Source organism: Oncorhynchus gorbuscha, unplaced genomic scaffold (assembly GCF_021184085.1).
Source record: "Oncorhynchus gorbuscha isolate QuinsamMale2020 ecotype Even-year unplaced genomic scaffold, OgorEven_v1.0 Un_scaffold_2278, whole genome shotgun sequence".
Taxonomy (NCBI): domain Eukaryota; kingdom Metazoa; phylum Chordata; class Actinopteri; order Salmoniformes; family Salmonidae; genus Oncorhynchus; species Oncorhynchus gorbuscha.
In genome coordinates, this window is record NW_025746833.1 from 40001 (window position 1) to 46362 (window position 6362).

The following is a 6362-nucleotide window of genomic DNA, read 5'->3' on the forward strand; positions in this document are numbered from 1 at the left end:
GGTTTGACTCATCACTCTCACTAAACTCAAATATCAGGGTGTTGATTTGAGTCACATGGTTTGACTCATCACTCTCACTAAACTCAAATATCAGGGTGTTGATTTGAGTCACATGGTTTGACTCATCACTCTCACTAAACTCAAATATCAGGGTGTTGATTTGAGTCACATGGTTTGACTCATCACTCTCACTAAACTCAAATATCAGGGTGTTGATTTGAGTCACATGGTTTGACTCATCACTCTCACTAAACTCAAATATCAGGGTGTTGATTTGAGTCACATTGTAAGGTTCTGCTTTTCTTTTCTTAGTCAACCTTGTGTTCTTTTTCTTTGTGTTCTGGAACGTAGCCTTGTTTCTTTGTGTTCTGGAATGTTGCCCTGTTTCTTTGTGGTCTGGAACGTAGCCCTGTTTCTTTGTGTTCTGGAACGTAGCCCTGTTAATTTGTGTTCTGGAACGTAGCCCTGTTTCTTTGTGTTCTGGACCGTAGCCCTGTTTCTTTGTGTTCTGGAACGTAGCCCTGTTAATTTGTGTTCTGGACCGTAGCCCTGTTTCTTTGTGTTCTGGAACGTAGCCCTGTTTCTTTGTGTTCTGGAACGTAGCCCCGTTTCTTTTTGTTCTGGAACGTCTCCTGTTTGTGTTCTGGAACACTGTTCTGCAACAGCCCTGTTTCTTTCTGTGTTCTGGAACGTATTGTTTGTTTTCTGACTGCCTTTCTGTGTTTGAACATAGCCCCTGTTTCTTTGTGTTCTGGAACGTAGCCCTGTTTCTTTGTGTTCTGGAACATCTGCCGTTTCTTTGTGTTCTGAATCAACCCCTTTTTCTTTGTGTTTCTTCAGAATACCTGTTTCTTTGTGTTCTGGAATGGATTCTGTTTCTTTGTGTTCTGGAACGGCGCGTTTCTTTGTGTTCTGGAAGAGGAGTTTCTTTGTGTTCTGGAACGTGTGCCATGTTTCTTTGTGTTCTGGAACGTAGCCCCGTTTCTTTGTGTTCTGGAACGTAGCCCTGTTTCTTTGTGTTCTGGAACGTAGCCCTGTTTCTTTGTGGTCTGGAATGTAGCCCTGTTTCTTTGTGTTCTGGAACGTAGCCCTGTCTTTCATTTTTGTTAATTGATTTCTCCTGTGTTGGCTTCTCACTTGGTCTGCATCAGCTCCCTGCTCAGTTCTTTCTGTTTGTATGGTTGTGAGGTATTGTTTGTTTTTGACTGCCTACCTGTGTTTGACCATTGCCTGCCTGTGACCACGATTCCTGCATTTCTGCGAAGGCTTAATTAACATCTGCCATGCTCTGCGTCTGAATCAACCCCTTTTTCTCCCTGAGTATTCATTACAGAATACCTGACCCAATAACGGAATGGATTCAGCGGAGCTACAACGGCGCCTAACCCAGCAAGAGGAGCTTATGGAGGAAATGTGCCATCTTCTCCGCCAGCCTATCCCTACTCTTCTGATCCCAGGTATCGTAACCATCTTCTCCGCCAGCCTATCCCTTCTCCTCCGATGCCAGGTATCATAACCATCTTCTCCGCCAGCCTATCCCTTCTCCTCCAATGCCAGGTATCATAACCATCTTCTCTGCCAGCCTGTCCCTTCTCCTCCGATGCCAGGTATCATAACCCAGCAAGAGGAGCTTATGGAGGAAATGTGCCATCTTCTCTGCCAGCCTGTCCCTTCTCCTCCGATGCCAGGTATCATAACCCAGCAAGAGGAGCTTATGGAGGATAGGTCATAACCCAGCAAGAGGAGCTTATGGAGGAAATGTGCCATCCTCTCTGCCAGCCTGTCCCTTCTCCTCCGATGCCAGGTATCGTAACCATCTTCTCCGCCAGCCTGTCCCTTCTCCTCCGATGCCAGGTATCGTAACCATCTTCTCCGCCAGCCTGTCCCTTCTCCTCCGATGCCAGGTATCGTAACCATCTTCTCCGCCAGCCTATCCCTTCTCCTCCGATGCCAGGTATCGTAACCATCTTCTCTGCCAGCCTATCCCTTCTCCTCCGATGCCAGGTATCGTAACCATATTCTCTGCCAGCCTATCCCTACTCATCCGATGCCAGGTATCGTAACCATCTTCTCTGCCAGCCTGTCCCTTCTCCTCCGATGCCAGGTATCATAACCATCTTCTCCGCCAGCCTATCCCTTCTCCTCCGATGCCAGGTATCGTAACCATCTTCTCTGCCAGCCTGTCCCTTCTCCTCCAATGCCAGGTATCATAACCATCTTCTCTGCCAGCCTGTCCCTTCTCCTCCGATGCCAGGTATCGTAACCCAGCAAGAGGAGCTTATGGAGGAAATATGCAATCTTCTCCGCCAGCCTGTCCCTTCTCCTCCGATGCCAGGTATCGTAACCCAGCAAGAGGAGCTTATGGAGGAAATATGCAATCTTCTCCGCCAGCCTGTCCCTTCTCCTCCGATGCCAGGTATCGTAACCCAGCAAGAGGAGCTTATGGAGGAAATATGCAATCTTCTCCGCCAGCCTTTCCCTACTCCTCCGATGCCAGGTATCGTAACCGATAGCCTCCTTCATTCATATCCGTGTCTGGAAAATATGACGGTTCGACTTGGGAAATGTCCGGGATTTCTGATGCAATGCAGCAAATACATTGCGCACAACCCCCACTAACTTCGCCACCGATAAGAGCAGGGTGGATTTTGTTTGTCTCTACTGACCTGGATTGGGCCACCGCCAGATGGACTGCCAACAGCACAGAACTCCGATCCGAGACCCATTTCTACACCCTCTTCAAAGAGGTATTTGATCATTCTCCCTCCGGTCGTCCTATAGGAGACCTCCTCATATAACTTCAATTCTCCGCCCCAGTATTGATGACAGTGAAGGGGGTTACCAAGTCCGTAGAAGGCTTGATAGATTCGGAAGCAGAAGGTAATTTTATTGATCACCAGCGAGTACAAGAGCTTGACATTGCTCTAACACCTGTCACCCTCCCTTAAGGATTAACACCCTGGACTGGCAGCCATTGGGCACGGGGTTCATCATGCACCTGACCACAGAGCGTCACCCCTGCCTTAAGGATTAACACCCTGGACTGGCAGCCATTAGGCACGGGGTTCATCACGCACCTGACCACAGAGCGTCACCCCTCCCTTAAGGATTAACACCCTGGACTGGCAGCCATTGGGCACGGAGTTCATCACGCACCTGACCACAGAGCGTCACCCCTCCCTTAAGGATTAACACCCTGGACTGGCAGCCATTGGGCACGGGGTTCATCACGCACCTGACCACAGAGCGTCACCCTCCAGATTGGAGTCTTCCACACCGAAACCATTCAACTCATGGAACTCTCATCCCCCAAACAGCCACTCATCCTCGGACACCCCTGGCTTTGTCATCATGACCCTGCCATCTCGTGGAGACAAGGTGAACAACTGTCCTGGTCTTCTACCTGCTTCACCAGTTGTCTCAGCCTACCCTGCAGAGCCACCACTATTGAGGACCCTCCCTCGGCAGTGCCACCCACCATACCATCTGAATACGGCCAGTACAGCAACGTCTTCAGCAGAGTCAAGGCCTCCACTCTGCCACCACATTGCCCAGGAGACTGTGCTCTTGACTTACTCCCTGGAGTGTCCCCACCGAATGGCCGTGTTTACCCCCTATCGATCCCGGAAAATGAGGCAATGGAGAACTACATTGATGAATCACTCAAACGGTTTAATTTGTCCTTCTTCTTCCCCGGCTGCATCCAGCTTCTTCTTCGTCGGAAAAAAAAGGACGGTGGTCCCCGTCCATGTATGGATTATCGTTCCCTGAATGACGTCATGGTCAAGAACCGTTTCCCTCTTCCTTTGTACCCAGCGACCCTTGAACAAGTGGGCCGTGCCGGTCATCTATACTAAACTCGAATTGCGAAGTGCATATAACCTTGTCCGTATACGTGAAGGCGACGAATGGAAGACGGCCTTTATCACCACTCGAGGACACTACGAATACCTGGTCCTGCCCTACGGCCTTACGAACGCCTTCGCCGTCTTCCAATCCTTTATGAATGAGGTTTTTCAGGATATGATCAACTGCTTTCTTATCGTCGACATTGATGACCTCCTGATTTACTCCCTGAAGGAACACATAAAGCAAAAGGTTCTTCAACGGCTCCTTGACCATAACCTTTAATGTGAAGACTGACGAGCACCTTCCATGTGAACTTCCTCTGCTTCGTACTGACACCTGGAGGGGTCAGCATGGATGTGGACAAAGTCACCGCCATTAGTAATGGGCCCAAACCCACCACTGTTAAGGAACTCCAACGTTTTATTGGGTTCTCCAACTTCTATCGCCGGTTCATTCGGAACTTCAATTCTACTGCCGCTCCCCTCACTGCCCTTACCAGACAAAAGACCGGGCCCTTCAATGGACTGATACAGCCCTGACTGCGTTCAGCTTGAAATGCTTCTTCACCTCAGCTCCTGTCCTTCTCCAACCTGATCAGACCCTTCCTTTCCCCCTGGAGGTGGATGCCTTGTTCCGTGGTTCTGGGACGTAGCCTTTGTTCCGTGGTTCTGGAACGTAGCCTTTGTTCCGTGGTTCTGGAACGTAGCCTTTGTTCCGTGGTTCTGGGACGTAGCCTTTGTTCCAAGGTTCTGGGACGTAGCTTTTGTTCCGTGGTTCTGGAACGTAGCCTTTGTTCCGTGGTTCTGGAACGTAGCCTTTGTTTCGTGGTTCTGGAACGTAGCCTTTGTTCCATGGTTCTGGAACGTAGCCTTTGTTCCGTGGTTCTGGAATGTAGCCTTTGTTCCGTGGTTCTGGAAAGTAGCCTTTGTTCCGTGGTTCTGGGACGAAGCTCTGTCTTTCATTGTTGTTCATTGATTTCACCTGTGTCCGTTTCTCATCAGCTCCCTATTTAGTTCAGTTCTTTCTCTTTGTATCGTTGTGAGTTATTGTTTTCTTTTTTGACTGCCTACCTGTGTTTGACCATTACCTGCCTGCAACCACGATTCCTGCCTTCTGCGAAGGTGTAATAAACATCTGCTGTGCTCTACACGTGAATCTACACATTTTTCTTCCCCTCCCTGAGTATTCATTGCCCACACGGTTTGACACACTACTCTCACTCAAATATCAGGGTGTTGATTTGACCACCACCCCTTTTACTGTAAATCCTAACCAAAAAAACAGGTGTTACCGTAAATCCTAACCAAAAACCAGGTGTTACCGTAAATCCTAATAATAAAACAACAGGAGTTACCGTAAATCCTAACCAAAAAACAGGAGTTACCGTAAATCCTAACCAAAAACCAGGTGTTACCGTAAATCCTAACCAAAAAAACAGGAGTTACCGTAAATCCTAACCAAAAAACAGGAGTTACCGTAAATCCTAACCAAAAAACAGGTGTTACCGTAAATCCTAACCAAAAAAACAGGAGTTACCGTAAATCCTAACCAAAAAACAGGAGTTACCGTAATTCCTGACTAAATAATCTTCACAAAGCAATACTCCAGAACCCTCTACCTCTGTCACACAGGTCCATACACCCATCCACACAGAGTAACTCTATATAATATACTGTAGATGACTGAGTGTCCATGTTGTCAGAACTCACCTGAAGCAGAGGCACTCTGTGTCTGTGGTCTCAGCAGCTAGTGATGACAGGTCGATACCTCAGAGACAAACCTGCTTCAGGTAGACAGTAGTGAGTCAGGTCGATACCTCAGAGACAAACCTGCTTCAGGTAGACAGCAGTCAGTCAGGTCGATACCTCAGAGACAAACCTGCTTCAGGTAGACAGCAGTCAGTCAGGTCGATACCTCAGAGACAAACCTGCTTCAGGTAGACAGCAGTCAGTCAGGTCGATACCTCAGAGACAAACCTGCTTCAGGTAGACAGCAGTCAGTCAGGTCGATACCTCAGAGACAAACCTGCTTCAGGTAGACAGCAGTCAGTCAGGTCGACACCTCAGAGACAAACCTGCTTCAGTCAGTCAGTCTGTCCCCCTCCCTCTCTCTCTCTCTCTGACTGTCCGAAGGAATTATCTCGGCCTTGGTGATGTCGGCAAGCGTACGTGCGGCGTCCTCAGATATCCAGGTGAGATGCCTGTCGTTACCTGATTACCGGGTCTTATCTGTTTCCGTGGCGATGAGATCTCTGTGCATGAGGTGCAAAGTGTGATGAAATCTCTCCTCCTGCCCTCTGACTCCAGACTGCCTCGGCTGGTACAGTAGAGAACACATCTACAGCACCCTGTCTAACCTGCCTCAGCTGGTACAGTAGAGAACAGCACCCTGTCTAACCTGCCTCAGCTGGTACAGTAGAGAACACATCTACAGCACCCTGTCTAACCTGCCTCAGCTGGTACAGTAAAGAACACATCTACAGCACCCTGTCTAACCTGCCTCAGCTGGTACAG

General features: G+C 48.8%; 1 protein-coding gene across 2 annotated transcripts in view; it reads right to left on the bottom strand.

Moving 5' to 3' along the window:
• The window catches only part of LOC124025541 (sodium-dependent phosphate transport protein 2B-like), a 45544-nt gene extending 39512 nt beyond the window's left edge, over positions 1-6032 (bottom strand). For both annotated transcript variants that reach the window (XM_046338926.1, XM_046338924.1), the window contains exon 1: positions 5559-6032. The gene's annotated coding sequence lies outside the window, so the exon portion shown is untranslated. The remainder of the gene's footprint in view (positions 1-5558) is intronic.
• Positions 6033-6362: the final 330 nt, after the last annotated feature.